Raw genomic sequence first — 16,883 nt, 5'->3', positions numbered from 1 at the left:
TTGTTAACCGATTTTAAAAAATAAAATGTAATTTTGTTCAAAATAAAATCGTTACTATTTTAGCATAACATAAATTTTGATAAAACTAATGTTCTGAAATTCTGAAAATTCATTTCATTCTGAAATGAAACGACTAGCACTAGATATGTAATCTTGGAGAGCTGCATCAAACCAGTCAAATGACTGAAGACAAAAAAAAAACTAATATTTACGAAGATATAACGAATTGAAAAATAAACATGGCCGCCATTTTTTAATTTGCGAAGGTATTTAATTTCTGATTTTTTCTAATTTTAAAACTTTATTACCAAGACGCTTGCCAAATACTAATGTCATTCGTTTATCCGAACTTGAGATATCAATTTTTATATAAAAATAATAAAATGGTTGACAGGGGGAGAACGAAGCAGAAATTTCCATTTTCCTAAGGATATTTTTTGTTTAGTTTTACAAGTAGAATCCGAAAAAGTATAGCAAGCCCACCAGTTTTAGAAACACTCTGTATACACAAATGTGAATAAAATTTTATATATATATATATATATATATATGACTTAATATGATGGATTGATCATTAAAAGCGTTTTGAAACAAATGCTTCACTGGGTACAACTATGAAATCATTAGAATATTATGATAAGTTAAACGTTAAAATGAATATTAAATTATTATTATTAATTATTATGTATTTGTTTGCATATAATAATAGTTGAAAATATCAGATGTTATTCATTTATTTCCCAAAGAGAATTACCAATAATAATAATAAATTATGTATAAATAAATTGATTTAACATAATATATACTTGAATTTTCTCTTGTAAACAATACTTTTTTAAGTAATTTTTAGTACAGCTTTTTTACCGAACTTTCGAGAGGAAAAGTATTATATTATTTTCAGTCGCATGATGATAAGGGGGGGAGGGTGAAAAAACCATTCACTAAATTGTTAAATTGGGGGTTTCCTTATATATATATATGTGTATGTGTGTGTGACACTATCCCTCTCTCTCTCTCTCTCGCTCGCTCTCTCTCTCTCTCTCTCACTCTCTCTCTCTCTCTCTCACTCTCTCTCTCTCTCTCTCTCTCTCTCACTCTCTCTCTCTCTCTCTCTCTGTGTGTGCGTGTGTGTGTGTGTGTGTGTGTGTGTGTGTGTGTGTGTGTGTGTGTGTGTGCATGTGTGAAGAGGAGTGTGTGTATGTGTGATATGAGAAGTACGACAATACCGTTCACTTAAATTGGAATTTTCTTTTATTTGTATAGTCCTTTTCTTTTATATATATATATATATTGATATATAGGCCTCTGAATAAGATTTTGTGGCTCAAAAATCTCTAAAACTATTAGATCAATTTCATTGAAATTAAAATTTACTGTAGTAGTGTATCTGAAGTTGTACATGATGAAGGTTTGTATAAATGGTTCTTAAATTACGCTCAATTTAAGGTCGAAAAAAATTTTGAGGTTATGTTTGTGTAGCGGTGTATTTTTTATACGCGCTTATGCAGTGCGTCACAGCGGTGTGCGAGTTTAAACTTAATATTTGTGTATACGGACTGTTTTTTATTATAATTTCATTAAATTACGGATATAATAATTTAATTTTTTTATAAACTGAAAATATAATTATATTTCTTGTGTAAAAATGAAATTGTATTTAATCGAACGTATATAGTTCGTTGTATTCTGAAAATCAATGGATTTTTGACTGCGAAATTGTGAGAGTATCAGAAACTAAAAGTCGATCTTCTTGCGCAGAAATATGCAAGAAATTATTATTTTTTTAATTATTCGAAACAAAAAAAATTAAATTTCTAGGCTGTTCTGTATCTTTTTATAACGGTAATAAAATTTTTATAAATCATCCTAGCAGTACATTGAAGGAAAAAACTAAATTTTTTTTTAATCAATAAATTTAATTTTTTCAAAAATAAACTATTAATTTTCAAAATTTTTACTTATGTTTTCCATTCGTATATCGTTGTGAGATCCCAAGACGCAAACAGTACAAAAAAAAACCACCCATTTTTTTACGCAATTAATAATTACACAGATGTGACCAACGTTTTGTAGTAACGATTAAAAAAAATCAGGAACTTTTAAACTGTCATAAAAAACACTGAAGTTCGACAACATCAACCGTTGTAAATATAGTTGTAACACGTTTCTTCTACCCTGACAGTATGATGAATTCCGGCCGGATGAAACTCACTTAGGACTTCCCCACCACCTGTCTGTCATAGGACATAAAATGATATAAACTTGTTTTCCACAATTTGTTACTGACACCATCAAAACCGTTTATTATTTCAACATTATAAATTATCTGTTAAGGTATAAAATACGTATTGCATTTCTTTATTATTAATAATTCCATTGGTCTGATGTACCTTTTGTTAAATTTTTCTATGTATATAACATTTTTTTTAGCACGTTCTCTGTGACGGATAAAATAGGGAACTTAACCGTCTTGCTGTACGGAATGAGGATGATACGTACGAGTGTAAGCGAAGTGTAGTCTTGTACAGTCTCATTTCGACCATTCCTGAGATGTATGGTTTATTGAAACCCAACCACCAGAGAACACCGGTATCCACGATGTAGTATTCTAATCCGTATAAAATTAACTGCCTTTACTAGGATTTGAATGCTGGTACTCTGGACCTCCAAATCAGCTGATTGGGGAAGACGCGTTCACCATTAGACCAACTCGGTGGTTTTTTTAAATTAATACTAAAATTAATTGTATACCATTATAAATTACAATAAAAAAGCTTTTTTTTATAGAAAATTTGTTATATTTTAATAAAAGAAAAGATGCTGGCCCGAAAAAAGCCAGCAAAATTGCCGGCCTCCGTGGCAGCGTCACGGCCTTTTATCCGGACGTCCCGGGTTCGAATCCCAGTCAGGGATGGGATTATCACACGCTACAAAAATTGTCATTTATCTCATCCTCTGAAGTAATATTTAACGGTGGTCTCGGAGGTTAAAAAAAAAGCCTGCAAAATTACCCGTAATAATTACTACGAATAGACGCTAAATAAGAATATGTATATAAAAGAACTGTTTTAACTAGAGTTAATTCGCCTGCTTTCTGAGAGATATCGTAGACTATAAAATCATTTAAAAAAAATAGTTTTAATTGTAAAGAGAAATAAATATTCATTACATACGGTGCATTATGTGCCGTAACGCACAGTCGTCAAGTACAATACGGCAACAATGAGGCCCGTACAGCACAAGAGTTAAATTAAATAACTTACCGTTTCGCATTGTACTGGAATTACGCAAACGACGACAAGCACACTGCAATTTTCTATTACGGCGCATATAAGCGCCGTACCGCAGCGAACGTGTTAATTGATATCTTATTCAGTAATTTTTCACCCTTTATTTTAAATTATTCAACCTAATTAAATAACCCTTTTTATTTATATACAAAAAAGGTACTCTTTTCTTGGTTTTTCCTGTTTAGCCTCCGGTAACTACCGTTTAGATAATACTTCAGAGGATGATATGTATGAGTGTGAATGAAGTGTAATCTTGTACATTCTCAGTTCGACCATTTCTGAGATGTGTGGTTAATTGAAACCCAACCCACCAAAGAACACCGGTATCCACGATCTAGTATTCAAGTCCGTGTAAAAATAGCTGGCTTTACTAGGACTTGAACGCTGGAACTTTCGACTTCCAAATCAGCTGATTTGGGAAGACGCGTTCACCACTAGACCAACCCGGTGGGTTTTTTTATTTATATACAGACCGATACAAAAGTTACGTAAATATTAATAATTATTATCGAGAAAACTTTATCCAACGAAGTTGAAATAAGTAAATACGTATAAATAAGTTACGACTGTGTGTAATGAACAGTAAAAGGTAACTGTCCTACATCTGTGTTACAATAACGATTCGATCATTATATTTTCCTTTATGTTACGATTTTCTTCTGTCTTACATCTTATGATGTTCACAGACTCTTTTTGTACGCAAGAGCTCTTATACACAATTCTCACTTAATATTCGCTTCGTAGTATCGCATCTCTTTTATCTTGTATTTAACAAATCTTTTCTTTCTCTGAAAAACAAGGGTTCAAAATAGATGAAAAAAAAACTTAGAAAAATTTAATAACATGCACTTGATTTAAATTTAAAAGATCAGCTATTATAATAATAAATTTGTTTTTAAGAAACCAAACATAATATCTTATTAAACTGAAACTTAAAATAAAAGTTAAACCATGAGGTTTTTTTTTTAATAATTATGTATTTTTAGTTATACTTATTCTAATATAATAATTATCTTCCTTAGGTTTTTTAAACTTTAAAATTTATTTTAATGCATTAAATTATTTTAAATAAAATCCTATTTAATTTAATTAAAAATCAAATTAAATTGAACCCTTAGTAATCAAATATCTAATTAAAATTAAAGTTTATTTTGATTAAATATCTAATTGATGCATTTAATTAAATAATTTATTTTAGATGATTATCTTTACAAAAACTATTTTACAAGTAAAAATCTATTTTAAATTAAATTCTTTAATTAAAAATAAAGATGTATATACTATATAATAATTTTTTTAATTTATATAACACTTAGAAGACTGATTTATAAATATGAAAAAGATAGATACTATTAGGTTATGAATTTCAAACAGAAATCTAATAGAAAATCTTATATATATATATATATATATATATATATATATATATGTAAATGAATGTTGGTTTGTTTGTTTGTTCCGTATGCGTTCATGTACCATCCATCCGATTGCAATAAAACTTTCGTAAGTTATTGTGCGCACGCCCGTGAAGGTTTCTGAATTATCTTGGACCCGCTAGATGATGCGGGGGTCGAAATATTCGAAAAATTGTATTTATTGTCCGATTTGGCTCCTATTCAGAATATCTATCAGTTACTTGAAAAGAAATATTTTTACAAAACATGGACTCGCTAGGTGTGGCTGGGGTACAGATATTTCGGAAAATTGTATTTATGATCTGATTTGGCTCATATTCAGAACATATACCAGTTACGTCAAAAGAAATATATTTTGCAAAAAATGGGCCCGCTACGTGGCACTGGCATCGTGAGATATTTCGAAAAATTATATTTAAGGTCCGATTTAGTTCATATTCAGAATATATATTAATTACCTGAAAAAAAATTATTTTCGAAAAAAGGGAAGAATGGAAAAAGAAAATCGGAAAGAGGGGAAGGGGTGAACATTGAAAGAGGGAAAGGGGGAAAAAGGAAAGGTTCAATTTTGTGATATTCCGTAATGTTCAGCTTTTTAATGGTTTATCAAACTTTCATTTGTGTTCGTTTAATCTATATATATATATATATATATATATATATATATATATATATGTGTGTGTGTATTAAAATGAATGTTTCTTTCTCCCGTATGCATTCCTATACCAATTATCCGATTGCAGTAAAACCTTGGTGAAATGTGCGCACGCCTGCAAAGGTTTCTGAATTAGTTAGGGCCCGCTAGGTGGCGCTGAGGATGAGTTATTTGGAATAATTGTATTTATGGACCGATTTGGCTCACATTCGGAATATACAATTATTTATGGGAAAACAAAATGTTTTGCAAAACTATATCCGCTAGGTGGCGCCGGTGTCGAGATACTTACGAAACAAACAAACAAATATACATTCTTCTATCGTATAAATTGTAGTGGTTGTATGTGTGTCCGCTATAGATTAAAAACTGCTTGACCGATTTACCTTTGGGAAAAAGGAAAGAAGGTAAATAACGAAAAGGGAAAAAAGAAAATAGGTAAAAGTGAAAAGGGGGAAAATAGAAAATTGAGGAAGGGAAAAGGGAAAAGGTAAAAAGGGAATAGGGAAATAGGGAAAAGGGGGACAAATAAATAGGGAAAAAGGGATAAAGTGAAATGTGAAGTTCGGTAATGTTCATTTTCTTAATGTTTTATCAAACTTTCAATTGTGTTCATTTAATCTCTCTCTCTCTCTCTCTCTCTCTCTCTCTCTCTCTCTCTCTCTCTCTCTCTCACTCCCTCTCTCTCTCTCTCTCTCTCTCTCTCTCACTCCCCCCCCCCTCTCTCTCTCTCTCTCTATATATATATATATATATATATATATACACACAATAAACAGATATAAAAAGTTTTTCATAATTAACAACTACATTTATATAATTAAATACAAGCAGAAACTGATGAAAAAACTAGTAATGAAGTCACTAGAATTTATTGGATATTTACATTTTAGCTGAACGGATATTAATTGTTATTCCGTCGAGTTGGTGGACTGGGATAGTTATTTTAATAAATGCTTTATAACAATCGTTTTTCCCGTTTAGTAGATTTATACAAGGTTATGTACTTATAGTATCCAATGACGGTGATATACATTCTTTAATTAATATCATAATTATTTTAAATTACGACCGTTCTTTCAATGAACCTTTCATATATTTACATCCTTTTAATTCTATTTTTTTAAATTTTTCCACTAATCTTCTTATTGTTCTTTAGTATCTATTCTGTATATATTTTTTATTGTCCTTTTATAACCGACTCAATTGATCGGTGTTTCTTTGTTATTAACAAAAAAAAAAAAGACACTTATCTATTTTTCTAAATCGGAACTTAAAAGTTTAAAAATTACAAAATATATTTTAGAAAGTATTATTTTTTATGAAATTTATTTATTTTTTATGTTGTTCCAGGAAATCGTAAGTAAAATTTTATAGGAGCAACAAAATCACAAAAAAAATAAATAATGGAACTAGGAATTTCTGAAATTATATGTAGTTAATATTTAATTGTGTAAAATTTGTGGAAGTTCTTTTGACAATTTCAAAATAAAATGAAAATTTCCGGATGATTTTGTAAATGTTATTTTCATTTCTTGAACTGTCATTATTAAAAAAAAATCGTAAGCACAAAATTAAAAATAATTTTCACCAAAAATCCACATCTTTACAATTATTATTTTCATTAAAGTACTTAATTTTGTTTTACTTTTATTTATAGTTTTTTTCCGAATATACGAGGTGCGACAATAAAGTAATGAGACTGATTTTTCTTTGCAAGATGTGGCAACCCTGCAGCTTGCATAGGAACACCATCTTTGACCTTTGTTTATAAGCTACTTCTAGTCCAAGCGGCACATTGATAAAACTGCTCAGTCGTGAGTTGTGCTTCAATAAGTGAACACGTGTTTGTGTCTCTCGTCACAGAAATGAAACCGCAAAATATTGCTCAACGGTATGCCATTTAATTTTGCGTTAAATCGGGTGAAAACGCGACGACAACTTACGGTAAGCTTTAGAAGGCTTTTGGAGAGGAGGTTATGTCAAGAGCTCAAGTTTTTCGGTGGCATAAAATTTTTAATGAAGGCAGAACGAATGTTGAAGATGAAGACCGCAGTGGACGTCTATCAACCTACGGACAGACGTCAACTTGACCAGGGTGGGTGAAATCGTACGAGCTGATCGAAGATTATCCGTGAAAATGATTGCAAAAGAACTCAAAATCGATCGAGAAACGGTTCGTCTAATATTAACTGAAGATCTTGGTACGAGAAAAATTTGTGCAGAAATGGTCCCCAAAAATCACACAACAGCGAGAAACACGGAAAAATGTGGCAGCCGATCTGTTAGAGCAAACGGAAATCAATCCAGATTTGTTGAGCCTTGTTATCACTGGTGATGAAGGTTGGTTTTTTCAATACGATCCAGAGACAAAACGCCAAAGTTCGCGATGGTGCTCAAAGGGATAACCCAGACCAAACAAAGCTCGCATGTCAAAGTCAAAAGTGAAATGCACGCTTGTGTGCTTCTTCGATTCTAAGGGAATTATTCATAAAGAGTGGGTGCCTCGTGGACAAACAGTTAACCGATATTTCTACAAAGAAATTTTAGAAAGACTTCGTAAACGAGTTCTTCGTGTCCGTACCAACATTGCTGATAATTGGATACCTCAAAACAAATTTCAGTACTACCACAGCCACCTTATTCACCAGATATCGCTCCGTGCGACTTTTTTCTATTTCCAAGAGTCAAAATGGCTGTCAAGGGACACCATTTTTAAACAACACAAGACGTCCAAAAAGCTGTGACGAGGGTCTTGGAGGATATTACAGAAGATGAGTTCCAGAAATGTTACCGTCAATGCCAGAAGCGCTGGAATAAGTGTGTGCAATCAGAGGGGAACTACTTTGAAGGAGACAACACTAAACATTACTAAAACTGTAAGCAACATTTCTTTTCACATCAGTCTCATTACTTTATTGACGCACCTCGTATGTAGAGCATAAAACATATCGAAATTAAAAAAATTTCCTAGAGAAGGGAGAAATAAATTAAAAATGTAATAATAGCAAATATTGGTTATTTAAAACATAAACAAATAATCTTGAAGTACTATTTCACAACATTGCCAGACTTTTATCACATTACAATTATCTATTTTTTTACATTCTTGCATACAAATCTTTTGGCTTACTATTGTTAATTACCTCTTAATAATTATAATTAATAGAAGAATATTTCATTTTTTTGTTATTGTTTTAGAGAAAAAGGATTATTGATATCTGTGTACAGAAAAAACCACAGTGAACTTTTATGAAAGATAAATTATTTTACGGTCTTATTTCTTATATATACATATATGAAATATGTTTTTGCCTAAAACTTTATATACGATAAATTCTAAAGTATATGTAGAAACCACAAGTAAATTGAATTACAAAACAATTACATGAAACCCTTCAAAGGAATACAGTAAGTAGTCAGTCGTATGTATTATATGTATAAAAAGCAATATACAGTGATTAAATTAAACAGAGTTATGAATAACATAACAAAAAAGTAGCAAAAATATTAGAACAATGAAACAGCAAAACCAAATATATTTAACTGACTTCTAAATAAAATAATTAGATTAAGCACAATAACACTTGAAGGAAGAGGTTTCCCTTCCCAGGTATCTAGTATCTTCCAGGTCCAACACATGGAACCCACCGGGTTGGTCTAGTGGTGAATACGTCTTCCCAAATCAGCTGATTTCGAAGTCGAGAATTCCAGCGTTGAAGTCCTAGTAAAGGCAGTTTTTTTATACGGATTTGAATACTAGATCGTGGATAACGGTGTTCTTTGATGGTTGGGTTTCAATTACCACACGTCTCAGGAGTGATAATAACATAACATGTCAGGAAAAATAATAATAATTGTTATTATTATAAAAATAATATTGTAATCATACTCTTGTATGTAACTTTGTTAAAACGCGTACCTTTCTGTTCTTTATTTGCCGATTGTTGTTATTATTCTTGTAAATTTGGTTGTTTTTAAAAAAAACTTCGTTTTTTTTAAAAACGTCCTTCATTAAACTGAAAATAATAATTTAAATTGTTTTTCTAATGTATATTGTTTTTTTTTTTAAACAATGAAAGTCGAATTTAGGCTGATTTGATAGTAAAGGAATTTAGTTTAATTAGGTAGATTTCATAAGAAGCTACCTATTATAATGGATACCATGATTTTGCGCCAATCACTTTCAAATTGATACATAAAATATAACGACCCAAAATCTCGGTCGAGTTTGTTAATGGAAAAAAATCAGATCATGGGGGTGGAAATGACCCCTCATTTTCGAAAAAACTTTTTGTTTTTTGTTTTTTCGAAAAAACAAAATATCGCTATAACTTTCTTATTAAGTAAAATATCGAATTTGTTTTAAGTTTTTATTATTCTTTGGATAAGGCCCTAAAACATATCTAGGTAAAGAGTTTTGATATCACCAACCGTTGGCCCACGAGGTGGAAAAAATGGGCTTTCGAAGACAAAAAAATTATATATCCCTTAATAGTCACAGTATCGAATCGATTTAAAGTGGTCGTTACTTCTCTAAACATTACCTAAAACTTTTGTCTGAAACAATTTTTGATATGACCAACCCTTACGGCAAGGGATGATAAAAATGTTGCTGGAATTCTAAGTAGATGGGGATTGTAGTATGTTAAACATGTGAAACTTTTTTCACATGCAACCATTGTCGTATTGAGTAAATATGATATTTTAATTAACTTTAAGATGAAAATAGTTTTTATCTCCTATTTAGCACCGGTAAAATCTACCTCCGCCTTCCGGCGTGCCGAAAGGGATTTTTTTTAATTGAATAGGTATTTAATAGGATGAACGGCGGCAGTCTAACTCTGGTCATAATTCTACGCTAAAAGTCATTAAAAGTATTGATTAAAATCTCTAAGAGCCGTAGCAATTGCACTGGATTTTGTAAAAATCATTCGCTGCAATAAAACGAAATTGCCTTTAATCCAGTAAAATTATCCGATTTTGTGATCGAGTATTATGGTTTTATAGTATCACATTATACATTGTACTATACAGATATTCCCAACATATATTTGAGACTTCATTACTAAATTCGTATTAAAATGTGTGAAAAATTGGAATTTGAGAATAGTTATAAAACAAATAATTTTAGTAAAATAACACGGAATATGAAAATTTAAATTTAATAACATTTTCATTAATATGATACGTGTTCAATTTAAACAAACATTTTCCAAGATAATCTTTTGGTGAAAAACACGTTTTTCACCAAAAGAAAAGTTTATATTTATTTATTTTTAAATAAGTTATCTAAAAAAATCTGTTGTGGATGGAAATCTGTTGTGCACATCACTTCCTTGTACGTTTATTAAATTACATACACACATTTTTTTTTTTTTTTAAATGAAAATACCTAAAATATTATTTCATTAATAACCTCTGATATTTTTTTATTATTATTTATCGTAAAAGTTTTTTTACAATCATAGATTAATAATTATAAGTATTAAATGTATTAATATATTTAAATTAATTTTTTTTTTTTATTGATCACAAATTAAGGGGTTGATCATAGACAATTTATGAGAAATTATAAATTTTTAATTTTTCCGAGTTTTCAATATAATTTACAATACAAATATATTTTTAATATTTGCAATCTACTCGTATATTACGGTTTGGAATGATTGTTTTGAGCGTTTTGAAAAATTCTGTAATTAACTCCTTTTAAAAGTTCAAAAAATCTCGTAAAATTAATTTTAAGTCTGCCATGGAGATACAAATCTGACGTTAATTTTAATGAAATGACAGCTTTCGATATCAGCTAACTTTAAGTAAAAATCGTTATTGATATACGCACTTTGTAACTAGGGTATTTTCTGTTCATTTCTCTGTTGGACATAACATTATACCGGAAATCGGACCGTCGGAGTTTAATTAAAAGTAATTTAAAAAATCTGATACGAATACCACATGATTTCCTTGTACGCCTATTAAATTACATATACACATTTTTTGCTGCACTTCATTTATACTTATTTCATTTGAAAGTGAGATACGATTCTCCAATTCTTTAATAAGCCGACATCCGTGGTGCAAGTGGCAGTGGCCGTTCATCCCGAGGTTACGGGTTCGAATCCGGTCAGGCATGGCATTTTCACACACGCTACAAATCGTTCATTTCACCCTCTGAAGCAATACATAACGGTGCTCCCGGAGGTTAAACAAGAAAAGAAATTCTTTAATAAAGAATTTTTTAATTTTTCCTTTTTTGTTATTATTGAATTATTATTTATTATAAAAATGCTTTTCCAGTCACAGGTTAATAATTATTGATAAATCAATTTAGTTGAAGTTAAAAAAAAGGAAATGAAGTCGGATTCGAACCGATGCGCCTTTCACTTTAATATCCAAATATTTCATTAATTAACATTTTTTCACTATAACTCTGGAATCAATGAAAATAAATACCATGATATATCGTCGAAAAGCTCTCAATGAGGGCTTATTGCTGCAATTAAGAAAAAGTAAAAAATCCATATTTTTTTGATTTTGGGCTTATTTAGACACTTTTGCTCCAGCTGATTGCAATCAAAAGAGGAAGTGCACAACTAGATGTTACAACAGTCCTAAATCCAAATTTTCAACATTCTACGGGCTAATCGTTTTTGAGTTGTAGTCTACTTCCATATCAAAGCTATAAGTTTTACTTTCAGTTTTAAAGCTATAAGCGTTTTTAAATAATAATTTTAATAAAAACGAAAAAAGTTAAATAATTAATCTTAAGTATACGTATTATATAATTTTCCACAGGAAATTTTTGTAAAGTGTAAAATTATAAAAAAATTAAGCTTTCATCCTCGTTTTGAAAGTTGCGTTACGTAAACTTTTAGTTTTTAAGTAAATTACGAAAATATTTCGTATATTTATGGCACTTACTAAAGGTATGAAAAGCACAGTTTAATAATAATTAAACTTTATAATTAATAATAATTAATTTATATCGGTAAATTTTTGACAAATTTAAATCTAAATATAGAGGCCGAAGGCCGAAGCCAAAAGGTAAAAAAGATTTTAGACAGAAAAAAAGACAAGATAATCAACGGTTACCTTCTTATTTTTAACTCTATTATTATTCAATGTTTTTACGAAATATATGTATTATATATTTTTAACAAAAAAAAGAGAATTTTAATAGAAATTTATGATGAAGTATCAACAATAAGCTTTCTGTTTTTAAAATTATAATCGATTGTAAATGTGAACATTTACCATAAATATTTGATAATTTGATTGATAAAGGTAAACTAAATATCACTACATGGTGTTTCTTCAACCAAATTTACGACCCGTTATACACAAAAATGATACAGCATAAGTTTTTGGGCAATTTTTTAATACATATCTAACCAAAATAAGCTAATAAATTGAATACATTGTTACTTTATAATAATTGTATATTACATTACGTTTAATTTTGCAAATATTATGTCATTATAAAATATTGTTAATTCATGCTGGAAATTTATTTGTGAATTTCAAATGAAACAGGGAGACATCAAGGAACCAACGTTGATCTATTCGAAATAATGAAAAAATTAAATTACAATTATACATCATTATCTTTTTAGTTGAGTTCATTTGATTTGCATGACATTTCTCCCGCCACATCCCCATTCGGTCGCCCTAAAGCATGAGACCGAATGTGTGTGCCACAAACGGCTCCTGGGCGTCGAATCAGTTTAGAGACCAGTATCCTAACTAGCTTCTAGAGCTAACCTAATTTTGTGAGCGAACTAAGCACGGTGTCAAACGCCACCGGCTTCGTGTCCCACCGCTCATTTGTCATATATTCTAAAATGGGTAGGCGCACCTCGTCAACTTTTAAAATATATATGACATTCAATAAATTAAAAATTTATCACATCAAGACAGCAATTCGCTGCCACGCCTAGGTCGCCGAATGCCAGCAAGTACCTGTCCACCAATATTAAAGCGCTTGGAGCTTTAATTGGCTAATGGCCAGCCATAACTCTCTGGTACCTTCCCGCAGCAGCGAGGTAGAAGTCTTTCCCTTAAATAAACTACTGATGCCGGTTGAACAAAGCAACGGCATCAAGGAACACCAACACGGTCCGACAATGCGGCTCACGCCGCATTGACTCGTCGCTTATGAGCGACCAGTTTTCCTCTTGACCTCTAAGTTCCAGAATGGCCTGAGTTCTGGCACCCCTAAGAGCTGGGCAGTCGAACATCATATGTTCATTCGACTGGACCTCCCCGCAGACGCACAGCTTATCAGCTGCCAGGCGGAACCGAAACAAATATTGGTTCATGTTCGCGTGGTTGGAGAGGGCCTGGGCACCCGTTGCCCTTAAAAACGAAGAGAGACATACCATTCCCCAAGTCCTGTATAAATCTATACAAGAACCTTCCCTTAGTCGTGGTGTGCCATTCTTGCTGCTATGCATCCATCGGAGGCTGTAAAGCCTCAGACAGGAGATGAGCAACTGAATGAAATTTTTAACCGGTGCATTGTGATCACCGCTCCGCACCGGTACAGGCCCGGCTGGAAACCGCATCCCAAATACCTCAGCCTCCCTGACTCTTCGTAACTTCCCATAGCCGCCCGAAGTTTCACCACTAAATCGATTGGGAGAGCGATCCGTATTGGAAAATACCACCGTATTGGGAAATACGGTGGTATTTTCATAGGAGGTTGTTTTAAAAAAAAACAGTGAATACTATTAATGCTCTGCGCTGTACACTCCTTAAATTCTGAATAAGTGCTCTATTTCTATCCAACTTATACGCCCAAATGGACGCAACATAAGAGGCCATACTTTCGAAGACACCTCGGTACACTATCTACAAATGACAGCCTGACAGCCCATAATCCTTCCGAGCAATCCTCCTAAGCTTGTGCATCGCAGAGACGGCGTCCGCCGGTACTTGCTTATTAATGTGTTTGCTAAACAGAAACGTCTCATCAAACAAAACACAAGATACTTATGAACTTTAACTCGGCTTTACACAGCCTTTATACCTAATGTGGGAATTACGACTGTACGATAATTTTTCTGCACCCTTGAGAAGCAAATTTCGTCTTGGGCACAGAAATCTTTAAATTTTGCATGTCCGTCCAGCCCTCCACGGTTGACAAAGACGCCTGCGCCCGGTCTTCTAGCTCCGGTCGTGAATTACCACGAACTAACAGGAGACAGTCGTCGACCTGGGCCGTGACCCCTTCTGGGAATGTCAGTCTCAGAAATCCGTCAAATACCAGGTTCCACAACAGGGCGACCGAGAACGGTACCCTGCGGGCTTCCCCTGGTGACGGACTTTTCCACGGCCAGGTGCTCATCTCTGAATAGAGCCGTACGGTTAGATAAATAGTCATGAACTACGGCCTACTTGGCTACGGGAACATTTCGGCGTTCCAGCTCAAAGAGGATAGAATTCCAACACAAGGAAGGAAATGCTGCCTCTATGTCAATAAAAATTGCCAAAACATATTTACAGTCGGCGCCTTCCACTTCGGCAAGATCATTTAAGATGCAGTCCTGTGTGGCAATCCCTTTCATGAAGCCATACTGGCCTCGAATTAGAAATGAGTATCGATGCTTTCCCAGAGCCGTTCCACAACCAGCCTTTTAAGCAACTTGCCCATTACCGACAAGAGGCTGATGGGATGAAACTGCTGGCCTCAAAGCAGTTATCGAGCAGGTATTGAAGATGACTTCAAAACGTTACAGAAGAACCGAATTTCATGTTTTGTGTTATATTCGATCATGCATGGTTATGACACGAGTATGCGCATAAAATACGAGACGGTTTTGTTTTTAAATGGAAATAACTAATTTAGTCCGTTTTACAAATTAAAGTTAAATAATGGTTAGTATAGATCGTATTGCAACAAATTTTAGTGTGGGTGAATAAGCGTGGCGGCTCGTAGCTAAAATTAGTGGTGATGCTGCAGAAAAAACTTTTTTTTGGAAACTTTCAAGGCCATGGTTAAAATTTTCTGTAAAAAGAAATGAACCAAATAGAATAGCTCGAAGCAGAGTAATAATTTAATTCTACACTTTATCACGTTCAAGAATATGGTACTAATACGTGTACATATGGTACACGTATTCGGTTTGTCCGAATAAATAATAAAATGTCAAGTAATATTTATTAGTATTATTAGGTAATAACTTATTAAAATACGTCCGCTTAAAAATACTATAGTCCAACGGTGCTTAATTTAAATTTCTATATACACAGAAACAAATACATAATTAGTTTTTTACTAATCACCTTCTCTTTCACCCTTCCAGCCTGTTTTTGGACAGATTTGGCCCTTGCTTTCTTCTGATAACTACTGAAAAAAAACAAATATTCCTTCCACCGACTAGACTAGAAAAAGGAACGAACAGGAAACGTTCCATACACACGCAGAGTAAACAAAAATTACCTTCCACCAGCACGCCAGGGTCGGCACTGCGGGAACGACAGTGGTCTCTCTCCCTTCCAGCCACGCGTGCTGCTTCCTATGTACGCATGCGCACAACAGTCTAAACACCACGCGGCTGGAACTGTGAAGTGCACAGGGGTGCTGCAGTTCCACAGTGTCTATACGCGAGCCGCCACTGATGGATAAAGTCTTTCGAATTATAGAGTTTGTGAACGAAAGATTAAAAAATAATTGAAGTGATTTTAATGGCTTTCCCTATCAAATAGTTTGTGATCGTATGAAATTACTTGATAAAGTGACTTTATATGAAGTTACAGTTAAAGACAATTATCTCGATTTGTCTCTAGTTGTGAAAATAATATACCATTAAAGTTCACGATTATATCCGACTATACGTTTTACAGTTATCCGATGATCACCGAATCCGAAAATAAATGTATCGGCTTCAAAAAAATCCGATGTGTATATTGACATCTAAAACGAAATGAAATAGATCCCTGTTGTGTCATCCATAACATAATTACTGACAAAGTGATAGATTGCCTTAGTTATATATCTAGCAACATTATTACATACCTTCACTACACATCGTCCTATCTGTTAATTATTCGTATCTCTTGTGTAAATTATTTCCTTGCCGCAATCAGCTGTCGAACCAATTCCTATATGATGTTACACGTCATTTTAGTGTTACAATACTTAATAATTATTCATTAATAATAACAACAAAGAGTATTACTTTATCGTTTAGCTTTTAAAATAATGTAATGAAAACTTAATTCTAAAAAAACCTTTAATTTTCTACTTGTTTAACATGTACAAATTTTATTTGCTCAGATAATTTTCATTTACCCCTTCTAGATTTTTGTTTTATTTATTTTTTTTAAATATGTGAAAATAATATTACCTCAAATATTTATTATTTTTAATTTTTTTTTTCTGGGCGCACGACGAAGTGACGTTATAAGCGCCCAGTCTACCTACCGGGTTGGTCTACTGGTAAACGCGTGTTCGCAAATCAGCTCATTTGGAAGTCGATGCAGTTACTTTTATACAGATTTGAATACTAGATCGTGAATACC

This window comes from Lycorma delicatula, chromosome 12 (genome assembly GCF_047948215.1).
Source record: "Lycorma delicatula isolate Av1 chromosome 12, ASM4794821v1, whole genome shotgun sequence".
Classification (NCBI taxonomy): Eukaryota; Metazoa; Arthropoda; class Insecta; order Hemiptera; family Fulgoridae; genus Lycorma; species Lycorma delicatula.
The sequence above is the reverse complement of the archived record's forward strand: the minus strand, read 5'-3'. Positions refer to the sequence as shown.